The following is a 14556-nucleotide window of genomic DNA, read 5'->3' on the forward strand; positions in this document are numbered from 1 at the left end:
CAGCAGGACTTCCTCATATTCAGTCCACGGCTGTTGCCTTGGCCAAAACTGAAGCTTTCCTGGAACCTTAGGTAATCTACTCAGAGAAGACAGAAGCAGAGCCACAAAAGGCAAGTTAACACAAATGTACACTTACTGTACTGCTCTGCAGTGTGTAGAGGAGGTACTCCGCTGCTTCAGCGTGCCTCAGCACAGAACCGCAGCCTGTCTCCAATCTGCTGACTCTGTCAGGCCTAGTTTTGAAGCAGCCTCTATGCTTTCTAAGGGAGATTCCTGATAAATCCATGTTTCCTTCAATCCTGTTCCCTAATCTCTCAACCACATGGTTAAAGCGTTTTTCCATTTTGTTACTACTGCATTGTGTAATTCCACTTTCACCAGTGAATTATTTTGTGGATTGTCATGGTTTATTTGGGTCTCTGAAATTCACAGAACAATGTACTCTCTGAATCACGCGTTATCTCATGAACTCATTAGGTAAAAATCAAACAAGGGCTCAATCCCCTTTTGACAAATGAGTCTAAATTCTCAATTCTCTAATTTATTGCTTCAACAATTCAGATGCTTATTAACTCACAAAGTCACTAGCCCACATGCTTAAGAGCAAAAGAATTGCCTCGCTGAGGGTGAGGGTGCTCATCCTTCCTCCTCTGTCACACTGGAGGTAGCCCCTCTATTGCCCCAGGAAGCAGGAGAGCCTCAGCAGCTGGGCTGCTGGTAGATCCACTTCCAAAAGCTTTTTGGGGTAAGCTGGTGTATTCCTGCCTTCCAGCTTGGGAGTTTGGTCTATGCCTTTCCTGTGGCTTGTTGCAGTCAGTTTAGAAGACTTTCAGGCTTACCAGAAACTACCAAACAGTTACTTTTGCAAGGCTGCAGAGACAGCAGACCTTCTCTCTTTCTGGCCGCGGTGTCCAGCGCACTCTTGCTGCTGCCAGCACACACCAGGCCTTCGCAGCAGCCCTGCCTTAGGGCAGCGCCTGAGCAGGAGCCGAGCGAGCAGCTGCTGGGGGTCTGGGCCTCATTTCTGCTCTTGCCTTATCGTTTCCTGATTCCATTCCCACAGACACTGAATACAGCTACCAATCTGGAAACAAATCTGCATTTTCCCTGCACAGCCCACTGGAGCAGCTTATTATTTGGCACGTGCACTGTGTGCACAAACATCACTGATGCAAGTCAGCTTGCAAGTCGTGCTCTTTCCCTTTAACGGCTGTCCAAGCTGGATGAAAGCTCACCTAACAGGGAAGACAACGCCTACAAGTTGCTGCCTTTGCCACATCGATTCCTCCAGCTTTTGGGATGTTTATGAAACAGAAGTATGGTTCTACACACAGTTGAGGTGCCATCCACGTCGACTTGTGTGAAACCAGTTGGGCCTCCTTTTGGCCGAAAGGCAAGCGGTGAGTTTGCAGGAGACAGCACTAGATGGTGCAATCATACCAGTGCAACCGCCCAGGCACTGCGTACCCCAAAAACCATTTCCATAGCAGCATTCCTGCACCGAGGGGCTGCACTGCAAAGCCAAAGGGGACACGTGACTTGAAGGCTGTAAGTGTCGCTGCGCACTACTCCCCTGTCATATACAAGGTTTGCATAACGAACACGTTCCTTCTCCCTACAACGACACGCATCGATAATCGCGGTGACAGAGCAGCAACCTACACGCTGAATTTCAGCTCCGAGAGGCCAGAGCATGCAGGTTCACCCCGAGTAACGGCAAGTTAAGACGCGCATCCCACCTGCCGGCAGGGCGGCGGAGGATTCCCCTGCCCCGGGAAGGGCAGCGAGGACCGCCGCAGGGGAGCTGGGGGCGAGGCGCAGCGGACAGTGGCGGGGCCAGGCGTGCGGGGCTGGAGGGCGCAGTCCCCCGGAGGCTGGCACTCACAGCTCGGCGGCGCTGGGCGGGCGAGCAGGCCGTAAGGACCGCTGGAGTAGCCGTCGGGAGCGGTGGGGGCCGCCGCCTCCGAGTGGCGGGCGGGTCCGGCCTCGTTACGGTTCCGTGGGGGAGCTGTAACGGCCGTCAGCGCCGCGGCAACCGTCTGCAGGGCAGCGCGCGAGCGGCGCGGGGCAGGAGGGCGGCGGTTGTGGCGTTGCCGCTGAGTGGCGGGCGGCCGTTAGCCCCGCCCCGCCGCGCGCGGGTTTCCCCCGCGTGTCGGTGTGCCCCCGGTGCTGGGCATCTGAGGAGCTTCGTGGGCTTGCCCCACCAGGAACCTGCTGCTGGCGTGGGTAGCAGAAATTGGGTCCTCCCGGTTGGTTTAGTAACACCACAATTTTACTTAAAACTGGGCTGACTGGGACAATATGTCATCTTTCCCACAGGCCAGAGTGATTTTGAGGCCAGAGTACAGCTGCCCTGGGGTGTCTCCGTGGGTAAAGGTGTGTCTCAGAGCAAAGGGCCGCCACATCACCCATCTTTTCTGTGCTCTGTCTGCTGCAAAGCGAAAAGAAAGCAAAAATCAGCCAAAGGAATCAGCCGAAATCTGGGACCAGCTCTCATCCGCGCGTTGAGCTGTGCCATGCAGAGTGGAGAGCTGATGGGTGGTGACAGAGCAGCTCAGACTAAACGGGGAGAGAATGGAAGACATCTAAGCAGTTACTCAGGAAGCAGCCACCTAAACTGTAAAACTGTGACCGTGACTCTAAAGACACCGCTTTTCCTGTTCGGGGTGTGGGCTGGTTTTTTGTTTTGGTTTTGGATTTGGGGTTTTTTTTTGTTTTTATTTTACATTCTGTGAACTATTTGCTCTTAAGAGAATGGGAGCATAGAAAGCACAGAAGCAACAGCGAGGTATTTTACATTTATAGATGATTTTGACGTTGCAGAGGTTTCTGCGATAGCGTTTCAAGGCAGATATGTCACTTGGGCAGCTTGCAGTGACAGCAGTTTCACTCTGCAGTCAGACCATGCTCCCATCTTGGAGCAAGTGTGGAAGTAGGGGCTTCTGCCTTTGAATGTCTTTCACAGATGGATTTCAGAATATGTGGTTGCTTCTTTGCCAACCTAGGGGTGGGTAGCAACACTCTGAGGACAGTGCTCCTCTTGGGCTGGTGCTTTCCCCTTCCCCTGCCAGCCAGCCAAGAGAAGGTGCTACCAAATGCAGTCTACCTGCCCCGGAGAATGGGAGCACCACCTTCATTTCTCATTAGCTCAAGGGTCAGAAATCTCCTAGCACGGGATTCGTATCTGTGTCTTAAAGAGAAAAGAGTTGGTGGTGGTATTGATGCTTTCTTCCCCTTCCAAAACTGTGAGAGATGGATCCTCTTGCTCCTAAAGGAGTTGCTCTCTGCTCTAAAAAGTTGTCCTACAGAAATAAGATCTCAAGACCTGCATTTGTGTCCAGCACACCTGCTTGGTAAACCCATGAGAAAGTGTTGCAATGTCATATAAAAACATTTTCTTGCTTCTGATACTCCTGCAAAGGAGTGTGAGGTGATGGCTTGTTCTGCTGATGGTCTCCTCCAGAGCGCTTACAGGAGCTGAGGTTTTGTATGGTGAGAGGAAAAAAGTGCAGCTGCCGCTGCCAAGAGGATTTATTTGCTTGGCATGTAGCTGCTGGTAGTGGTACTCACTTGCAGTGCCACACCTCAGCGGTGACTCTTACGTGAGAAATGAGCTCATTTATTTCCCATTGCTGCTAAGGAATTTGATGAAACATGGCTCTGAGGACCAAGGAATAGGGATACAATCCCACTGGAACTTAGCACTGATGTCTCTGCCACTAAGCGTAAGGGAGAGCGGCCATTTGCCTGCCATTTGCATGCTTTAAGCTGTCTCCTGGATAGTGTTGAATTGCTCTGACTGAAGCAGGCGGTTTTGCAGAAGCACCAGCTTGCAAGCACTATAGGAGAGGGCAATTCCTCATTTTGTCTTTAAAACCTACCAGGTGAGCAGCAAAATCCTTCTTCAGTGTCTGAGGGGACAAGAGGGTGCACTACTTGATATCATCCTGCAGTAAGAAATGTATTAAGATTACACAGGCAAGTTGCTCCGACTACTCAGAAACCCAAGAGAGGCTCCAGGGAATAACCAGAGCAAGTCAAGCACCTGCTGAAGAGACACTTCAGTTAGGTCCAGGAACAACACTGCCTCTCCAGCTGACACGGGTGTTTGTGGCAAAGGCTTACGCTGCAGCCAGCCACACTGGACCTGCCAAGAAGGCCACAACCCCAGCGCTCTCAGACTGCAGCTTTGATGCAGAAAAGCCACAAACCAGAACTAGTAATCTAAATGTCACTGAGGGGCCACAGACTGCTGTCCCAAAGAGTTTTCCACCTTGTGCCAGGACCGGGCATTTTGGACACGGCTCAACTCACAACCAGGGTGTAGGTTTAGGATTAGGTGAGAAACAGAGCAGGAGCCTCTCACTGGAGTGGGGCTGCAAAGGAGCTGCCAAAGGAAAGGGGAGGCTGCAAAACGTCTGTGTAACAACTCGTGGAGAGTGCAGGCACAGGATGCTGCCTGTTCAGCTGGAATGACACCAAACGAGTGTTTCAAGCATTACAGCACTAAACAGAATGTGTTTTTCTCCCCTTCTTTCTCTGTCATTTCTTCCCTAATTTCAGGTTCAGTTTTCCCTTTCACCTGAGAGCATGAGCAGGAGATGCCCCTGTTTCTGTCCCTGTCTCCTCATAGAAAAGGGGGGAAGGAGGCGAGGGAGTCTTTGCTGCCCCCCATGAGGGGAGTGGGTCAAGATATCTGCCGGGATCTTGAGCATTTGTGCAGACCTTTGCATTGAGCACACATGTAGCTATACCAAGCATTAAAGGCATTGCTTTTTAATGACCATGACAAAAAGGTGAAGTCTTCAAAAGAGCAAGTGTTAGTATTCCTGAATTAAGCCTTGTGGATAAAGCTCCTGGCTCTGCCACAGCCTTGCCAGTTGTTCTTTAAGACTGACATGTCTCCTAATGGCACATGAATTCTTAGCACATCTGACAGAAAGAAGACAATTAAAAAAGCTTTATTCATGACAACTTACTCTCTCTCAAGACCATCTTATTTTCCCAAGCTGTTCTCAGAGATGAGGATAACAAAGTCCTCAGTTAAGCAAGTGCAGTGAGTAGCCTAGGGAGAGACTATTTCTATCATCTTTTCTGATTCAGATTTCACTGAAGTGCAAAAAGCTTTGGGAGTGAGGCGCTCCATGCTTACCATGGAAAGAAACACTTATGCTCTTTAGGATTTTCAAAAAGCTTTACTAGAAGTGTATTTGTCCTCATGATGACCACACTGCCCAGTTTCACGCTCTTTGTGCAGACATATTCTCTGGTTTCCTATTCAAAATTAGATTTTCTTTTCACAATTGTGTAATAGCAATCTTATTGTTATATATATCACTGCATTCTTACACAGAATTCTGCCATGATTTGGAGCCTAAAGTGATGGGATGTTGTGTGTATCCAGGCAGCCCCAATTGCTCTAGTTACCACCAATATCCCTTCTCTCCCACCTGGACGCGCAGTGAGAGGGGCCATGTAGGATAGATGAGTGCCAGTGACTGATACACATTTATGATTTGCTTTAACAGGTCTGGGGGGCTCGTTGTGTTGTGGGGTCCATTCTCAGATTGCATTTTTCCTTAGTAAGTTATGGAGTGGTCAGGCTATTATACTAAATCCTGGAATATGTGCCCTAGCACAGCACAGAAACTCCTTTCTTATTCTGGAGCAGGGTTAACAACTGGATTCTTGTAGCACCTTATCAGGGGCTATTTTTCTCCCACCTGTCCATCTGACTCCCCAAAAGATGAATTTGTGGCCCTTGTTTCTGTTCTGGTGTCTCTACCCCAGTTGACTGTGGGTGTGTTGTAACAAGCGTCCATAGCCCATTTACAGGTTCTGCCGTGTGGCCACATCTTAAGCTATCGTAGAATCACTGCCCCACAGTGACCTCTTGTGGAAATTTTAACATTTCCAGCTCTTTAGTCAATGTAGCATGAGCTACACGTACCGGTGGGACTATGGTTTATGCCTTACTATAGGAGAGTATATGTATACTGGAGTTCTTGCCAGATGAAAGCAAACCTCATCCTATCTGCCTCCGGTGCTGGATCATAAAAATCAGATCTTTCACATCGATAGTTGCCATCCATCATTAAGAGGATTAACAATATCAGCTATATTGGTAACAGCCACAGTGAGCAGTTTGGCAGCAGCAGTTAGGCCTCTATAATCTGCTGTTAATCACCGCTTGCCATTAGACTTCTTTTGAGGTCATATAGGAGACTTGTAGGGGGATCATAGAATAGAATCATAGAATTGTTTTGGTTGGAAAAGACCTTTAAGATCATCAAGTCCAACCGTTAACCTAGCACTGCCAAGTCCACCACTAACCCATGTTCCTAAGCACCACATCTACGCGTCTTTTCAATACCTCCAGGGATGGTGACTCAACCACTTCCCTGGGCAGCCTGTTCCAGTGCTTGACAACCCTTTCAGTGAAGAAATTTTTCCTAATATCCAATCTAAACCTCCCCTGGTGTAACTTGAGGCCATTTCCTCTTGTCCTCTTACTTGTTACTTGGGAGAAGAGACCAACACCTACCTGGCTACAAGCTCCTTTCAGGTAGTTGTAGGGAGCAATAAGGTCTCCCCTCAGCCTCCTTTTCTCCAGGCTAAACAGCCCCAGTTCCCTCAGCTGCTACTCATAAGACTTGTGGTCCAGAGCCTTCACCAGCTTCATTGCCCTTCTTTGCTCCAGCACCTCAATGCCTGTCTTGTAGTGAGGGGCCCAAAGCTGAGACTTGCCAATGATTCCCTGTTCTTTCACCTGTTTTGTCAATTCAGTAAGAGGATGGATGGCATCAGGAGGGAACTTGCAACGTGGAGTGCTGACTAGATTGCTATGGACTAAGGCAGCATCTGTTTGTAACAGCCTATCAGGAGTGCATTGATAGGAGGCAAACTGCAGTAAGGAGGGTGGTTGTCCTTGTTTAGTATTTTCTCCATGGGTCCACCCATGACTGACCCTTCAGTAAACCCATACCTAAGAGGCACCTATGGTGAGGACCTAAGAGTAAGGTCAGGTGAACTGCTGGTCCATTAGGCAGAATTAATTTAGCTGTGGCCAGTGGGTGGGTAGTGACTTGCCTACAATTGAAACTAATTGTTTCCTAAGTGGAGACTATTCTTGGCAAGTGCCCTTATCTACCATCTACATTTGGGCTCCGGTGTTGATGGTAAAGCAGTGGTTGTTAACTGCCACCATCACCTCGGTACCTGAATCCTCAGCAGGGTGCCACAGGATCAAGCCCCAGCTGTGGTTTCCTGCATATTCATGGCCTAGGGTCAGTGCTGATAGATGTGGGTATCCTAGAGCTCACATCCCTAAAATCCCTGCCTTAGTCATTACTCTCTTAAGTTGTACTGTATCACCACCATCCCTGGGTACAGATCCCAGAGGACTATCATGAAGAGTTGATGAGGCAAACTCAGCTGATTGCTGTAAAACAGGTGTTGTCAGGATATTTAACTGACTCAGAGATTGTTCATTATCTAAACACATTTTCCATAACCACTTACATTCAGTGGTGACTGTGGGTGCTCCTATTTTTCCCCATTTTGCTTTCTCTTTTTGCATAGAGGCAGGCTAGCTCTTTTCCATTACATTTACTTTAGCTGAGGTTCTCATCATTTGTGGTATATACTGGTATATCTGTTAACATACGCTGGAGGACCTCTTGGAAGGTATAACCACTTAGCCCTGGCTAAGGCTAATGGTTCCAATGCTCCCTCCGCTCCATTTGCATTACGCTGCAGGTGTCCCCTCTATTGCCCCAGGAAGCAGGAGAGCCTCAGCAGCTGGGCTGCTGGTAGATCCACTTCCAAAAGCTTATTGGGGTAAGCTGGTGTATTCCTGCCTTCCAGCTTGGGAGTTTGGTCTATGCCTTTCCTGTGGCTTGTTGCAGTCAGTTTAGAAGACTTTCAGGCTTACCAGAAACTACCAAACAGTTACTTTTGCAAGGCTGCAGAGACAGCAGACCTTCTCTCTTTCTGGCCGCGGTGTCCAGCGCACTCTTGCTGCTGCCAGCACACACCAGGCCTTCGCAGCAGCCCTGCCTTAGGGCAGCGCCTGAGCAGGAGCCGAGCGAGCAGCTGCTGGGGGTCTGGGCCTCATTTCTGCTCTTGCCTTATTGTTTCCTGATTCCATTCCCACAGACACTGAATACAGCTACCAATCTGGAAACAAATCTGCATTTTCCCTGCACAGCCCACTGGAGCAGCTTATTATTTGGCACGTGCACTGTGTGCACAAACATCACTGATGCAAGTCAGCTTGCAAGTCGTGCTCTTTCCCTTTAACGGCTGTCCAAGCTGGATGAAAGCTCACCTAACAGGGAAGACAACGCCTACAAGTTGCTGCCTTTGCCACATCGATTCCTCCAGCTTTTGGGATGTTTATGAAACAGAAGTACGGTTCTACACACAGTTGAGGTGCCATCCACGTCGACTTGTGTGAAACCAGTTGGGCCTCCTTTTGGCCGAAAGGCAAGCGGTGAGTTTGCAGGAGACAGCACTAGATGGTGCAATCATACCAGTGCAACCGCCCAGGCGTCCCAGGCACTGCGTACCCCAAAGACCATTTCCGCAGCAGCATTCCTGCATCGAGGGGCTGCACTGGCCTGCCTTGCAGCAGGCATGCCCCAGACAGCAGAGCCCTTTGCACAGTGGCCTGCAGAGCACTTAAAAGCAACACATCCCAAGACTTGCAGTGGCAGGCACAGAAAAGGGGGAACCTTTTAACATCTTCACCGATGAGAAAAAAATTTCTTTATAGTGTCATGTCTGCCATGCAGGGCTGCCCAGGACTAGGCTGGTGCCTTGGTGTCACTCAACCATTCAGAAGGCAGGAGATGACACTTTCACTGCTGCTGACCTGCCCTTGTCCTCAACATCTTGGCGAGGACACTCTGTGCCATGGAGAGTCCTGTGGGAGGGCCTTGGATGAGGGTCTGTCTTTCCCACTGAAATGGAAATGATGCATAGATAGATAGATAGATAGTAGATAGGAATATATATGGGAATAGATGTTCTGAAGGGTGAGAGACAGTCAGGCAGCTTCCTAAACTCCAGGATGTATCACTGTTCTTGAAATTTTTGCCTCTGTGGAGAAAGGGAGGCCTTTCTCTGGATCTGAGCATCCAGTTCCTGCAGGAAGAGATGCTGGAGGCAGGAGAAGGTGTTGCAGGGCAGAAAAGGAGAGCGTCCTCAGTGAGCAGCCCCCAAGATGCCCAGGCGTGACAGGTCCCCCTCCGGCCCTGAGTGAGGAGAATAGGATGGGAAGGGGAAATGAGCCTAGAGGGGGTGTTTTCTGTCCCCCACACTCTATTGGCAGTGCTGCCAGGAGACAGCCATGAGCTGATGAGCAGATGGCAGAGAAGCTTCAGCCCGGCCGAAACCCGGTCACTTCCCTGCAGGCTGTGTTCCAGCTAAGCCAGCGGAGTGCCAGGCCAGCGGGAAGTAACTGTCTGGGCTTCAGTGCAGCTGCTGCAGTTCCCTGTCCCCAGGTCCAGAGAGGGGACAGAGCCTTGAGCAAGTCCTGCCAGTGGGAGTGCACATGTATGCATGCACAGGCATGCGTGCACACACATATACAGAGTACATGAATGTCCAGCTGCTCCTCCAACCCAGTGAGAAATGTTAATTCTCCAAGCATCTGCCCTACTACTCCCTCTATTTAATTTTCTCTGCTTAAAAACCAGAGTATCTTCTCCCTTTGGGGACACTCTGTTCCCGTGGTTGGGTTACATTTTGAGCTCACAACAGAATCAAAAAGAAGTGTAGATTTTTCACTGGAATACTTCACAGGCAGCATTGCTCTTTCAACAGTCTATTTTAAGCTCCTCTGAGCTGAAGAAACATTAATATTTCAGTCTAGCTCATTTAAAATTCAAACATAACCTTCTAAACTTTGGTCTGTGTCCTATATCTAGAGTGGGAACCAGTTAGATGGTTTTGGTGTCTCCTTTTCTATTAAGAAAATAAGTAATGAGGGGAAAAACTGAGCTACACTGAACTTTACACTTCGCAGATCATAATTAGTTGTCCAGATACTTTGATATTTCTTGTTTTTAGCAAATTTTAAAAACTCTTAGCCCCCATCTGCTCCTGCAGAAAGGAAAAGCACTAGCTTCACACCATCTTTGGTTCATTGCTAAGAGTTAATTTAAAGATATGACCTTATCTTTAAAGTGAAGATATTCTTACTTCAAGTGTTCATATATATGTATGAACATACTCTTTAAAAATTACTTCACCAAGATGGGACTGCGTCCATAAAGCCTTTATCTGCTGCAGTTAAGTATTTATCAATGGACTTGTTATAAAGCTAGTTTTCTCTCCACTATATACAGAGAGAACTCACTTCATTTTGGGTTTTTGTGGTTTGTTTTTGTTGGGGTTTGTTTTCTTTTCTGTGAGATTTTGGGGAGGTGAGTGTGAGGGGTTTTTTAATTATGGGGGTTTGTACATAGCAATGAGTGGTTCAGAACATTTCTGCCTGGAGGAGCAGCCCATGATCACAGCAGGCTCGAGTTCTGGAAAAGCATACTGGGTTAAAATACAGTCGACTTGAGAGCAGAGAGTATAAAAGTTCAGTACATAAAACGTAAGCTCCATAGCCAGTACAGTGTATTTCCTGGTTACAGGACAAAAGGTAGAGAATAAAGAGGCAAGATCCCACCTTTCCCCTTCCATTTCCCACTCGTCTGCGCAGAGTGGGATCGGCAGCCCCCAGGAAGCTCTCGCTCTTTGCACGCCATCCTGCTTCCCCTGGCTGCTCTGGAGGAGCCGTTGGACTTTCTTGTGTTGCCGCAAACAGGTCACAAATTAATGTTCAATAAAAGCAGTCACTTTTTTCAACTCATTTCAGTCTTTTTCTGGTATTGCAACAGATTATGGAGCCTCTCAGACTTTCTTTTAATGCCAAGTTTGTCATAATAAACAGGTTTGTTTCCAGTAACAGCAATTTTACATCACTTGATGCGTGTTTGTCTCTGCTTCTGCGGTCTTCCAGCTGTGCTTTCTGCTCCCCAGCATGTTGTCAGTAGGCCTACTTCTCACTGACACTTTCCTGCTAGTTGTATGTTCCCACTGAATGGGGACAATTAATCAATGCCTTACATTGTTTACGACTCAAAATTCAAGAGGCATTATGTTATTTTTTCAGTGATGTGCCAAGGTTTCTTGTTTCTACAGTCTGCTATAGAAGTATAAAAGGTTGGTTTGCCATAGTACATCATCACTGCACTCCAGTACATTAGCCACAACCAAAAATAGGAGGTTTTGAAGTTTTAAGCAAAATAATCCCTCCTGCTTAGATTGTAAGGTTTGATACTCCCCAGTGACCCAAGGTCTTAATAGGAAAGCAAAACCAAAATGTGATGTCTCTTTTACTGGAAAAATAAATAGCTAATAAATAACAAACAGGAATGTCCAGAGACTTGACACACATGAAGAAACGATTACAGAAAGAACTATTGCATCTCTTCTTTCCATGAGCAACTACTGGTTATGAGTGAAAGAAAACAAAATAGTAATTTCAACATAGTCAATATACTGCCATAGTAAATGTGAGCCTACTTCTACCAATCAGTATAAGAATTGGCTTAAAGGGTTTGTCTGGGTTTTTTAAAGATACTTTTATATGAAGAGCTGTAAGCTATACACCCAGCCTTTGCCACACCATTCATACTAATGCAGGTTCCTCCTCTGCATCTGCGAGGCATTAACTGGCTGTGCTGTGGGGAGGAGAAAGGATGTATGAGCCTGAATCCAATTGCAGGATCAAGACAGATTATGCAAAAATCCAATAAAAGTATTTCCCCAGCAGGGAGATTTATGCTAAAGAGAATAATGCTATTTTCAAGATTGTTCAGCAAATATTCTAGTTTAGAAGACTTCGTGTCAGCTCCAGAATAATGGACTGGTCATATTTGTCATTGTAATTCTTAATTGTGCTCAGGAAATGATGATAGTGAAAACAGCATCTGGGAGATCAAAAAAAAAAAATTGTATTTGGGCTAAGAAGAGTTTCCTCTGAATAAACACCCACATTGCTGCCATGACTGTGGGAAGGCTACCTTTCTAGTCAGCATCTCAAACAGTTTGGCTGACATTTCCCCCTTGCCCCATCTTCCCCCAGCACAGCCTTTGCTCAGAGCTGTGAGTAGCCCTCCAGCCTCCTTTGCTTTGGTGAGCCAGCCTTGAAAACTTTACTAAAAAACTACAAAAGCAAGTGAAATTCAAATCCCAAGGTCAGCCTCTTCCTATGTTTGCCTCCCTCCCTTGATGTCTTGCCAGAGGGTCTCGGCACACACAAGAGGTGATCCTAGCGCCGGTGGCTGGGGCCAGATGCACAAGCGTGCGAAACACATTCGCTCCCAATGCTGTACGGAGGGGAGGCAGCCTGGGACCCTGGATTGCCTTGGGTCTGGGTGCCCTGAAGCCCTGGGCATGCACTACCTAAGTAGCTACTCTCAAATATTGGCTGAGCATCACCGCTCTCTGTCTTAGTTTGTGAGCCTCATGGCTACCACTGGAAAGGTGAAAGGGAGAAGTGTTAGTATGGCAGTTGTGCATCATGTTTTTCTGCTTCATACAGCAGTTTCTGTGGGAAATGACAGGCACCGCTGACTATGTCACACTGAGCCTGGGACTGTCTACTGAAAATCTCCTAGAAATGAGTTTAAAAGTTCACAAGGAACCTGCTTAGTAAGCAAAGAGACAGATAGCTCAAGCAGGGGAGAAGAGGCCATAGCACTGCAAGGCTGAGGGGCTGCAGGAGACCGCAACAAGGGGAGAGTTGCACTGAGGGGGGAGGCGGGGATCGCTGTCAGGCTGCTTCCCGAAGGTTTCTTGGGATGTCTGCCTTCCCGGACAGCAGCTGGCTTGTAAATGCCTTGCAATTTTTTACAATTCTCTCTTGTCTAGATGCTTAGAGGAAAAGGCATCTTGCTGGTTATTCTTTCTAGTGTTTGTAGGAGAGACGGAGACATATATGTAGGCTAGATTATGAAGGCAGGGTCAAGCTGCCATGGGACTTTACACAGAGACCATCCCCAGGAAACAGCTCCCATGGCATATTGGACTTCTGCTTGCCTCATTTCATCATATTATCAGTCCTACCACATCCACCACTAAGGACTATGGTATGTGGGTTTTCTGAGCTCTGGAAAGGGATGTCCTTTTCAAGGAGGAAGATGTTAAAACTGTTCTTCCTATTTTAAAGAGTTGATTATTTTTTCAAGAGGATGTTGGAGCAGAACAGACACAAGCCTTTACTACACCCTTATCTGTCATTCTTATTTTTGTAAAGACTAAATTTAGTGTCCAATTAGAAATGACATCAGCCCTAAATTAGATATTAGTATTGTGGTGGCTAAGCTTCCATCTTGTAAGCAGCATCTTAAAATGTTCAGTTAGCTAAGTCACCGCCTTTTACCACATCTCATCCATCTCCCCAAAATCAGGACTCCAAACCCTGTGCTGCCAATCCCACTGGCCTTCTGCTCCACATTGCTCCTGGTTCCAAACCACATCCTTCCTTGCAGGGTCATTGGCCTCCTCGGGCTCACGCCTCTCCCATGTGGCAGCGTAAATGACAAACATCTAGTGTTTGGCATCCAGACATGTCCATCTCAGGAATCCTCTGTGCTTTTGGCAAGCCGCCTGCCCATCCCCAGGCACTTGCTGTATCCTAGCCATGCAGGTTCCTCAGTGAAGCACAGCTGCCTCCCATATGCTCTGCATCTGAATGGGAAAGCCAGATCCGCTTCCATAGCTTGAGCTAATAGGCAGGATACTCAAGCTATTGCCAATGAAACAGCCTTACAAAAGAGAAAACAGCACACAAACCTCCCTGGGATGCAAGAGGCTTGGTCTCCAATCCCTGCTTTGATGCCTGTTTAGGGACTTCATGTTAACCAGTAACAGGGCAGTATAAACTTATAACCCTGGGCTGGCAGAGGCTCTGTGCCTTGAGCACGAAGTCTGGTGGGAGATGCTAGTTTGATCTGTACCTCCAGATGCCAGGGCTGGACAGTGAGATCAGGCACCTGCAGTGTGAGCTCCCTGACGCAATAGGAAAGCGAGAAAAGGGATGGGCATCCTACAGTGTTTTGACATCCCTGCGTTTGCTGTGACCAGTGCAGGAAGTATTGCAGATACTGGATTTAGCATCTTAGCCCAGATAGGAAGGTAAAGGTGTAGCTTTACAAAATGAGTTCAGATGTGAATCTATGAAAGTCTTTTGAGATACAAATGCTTCGTTCGGTTTTTTTTTTTTGTTGTTTTTTTTTTTTATACTTCAGTTATACCAGCAAGGCATATGATTTACTAATTTTTTCATTCTGGCTCACTGAATACTGTTATCTATCTTGAATTTAATGGAGGGTTGGGTGGGGTTTTTTTTCAGTCTTCTGAATTACCTTATTCTTATTACTTCTTCTGAAGTATGCATATTTTTGAGAAACTTACAACCAAATCGCAGTTTAATTCTGTAATTAGTTCCTTTACTTCACAACAAAAGCTGAACATCAGTCAACAACAAAATGAATT

Source organism: Balearica regulorum, chromosome 3 (assembly GCF_011004875.1).
Source record: "Balearica regulorum gibbericeps isolate bBalReg1 chromosome 3, bBalReg1.pri, whole genome shotgun sequence".
Classification (NCBI taxonomy): domain Eukaryota; kingdom Metazoa; phylum Chordata; class Aves; order Gruiformes; family Gruidae; genus Balearica; species Balearica regulorum.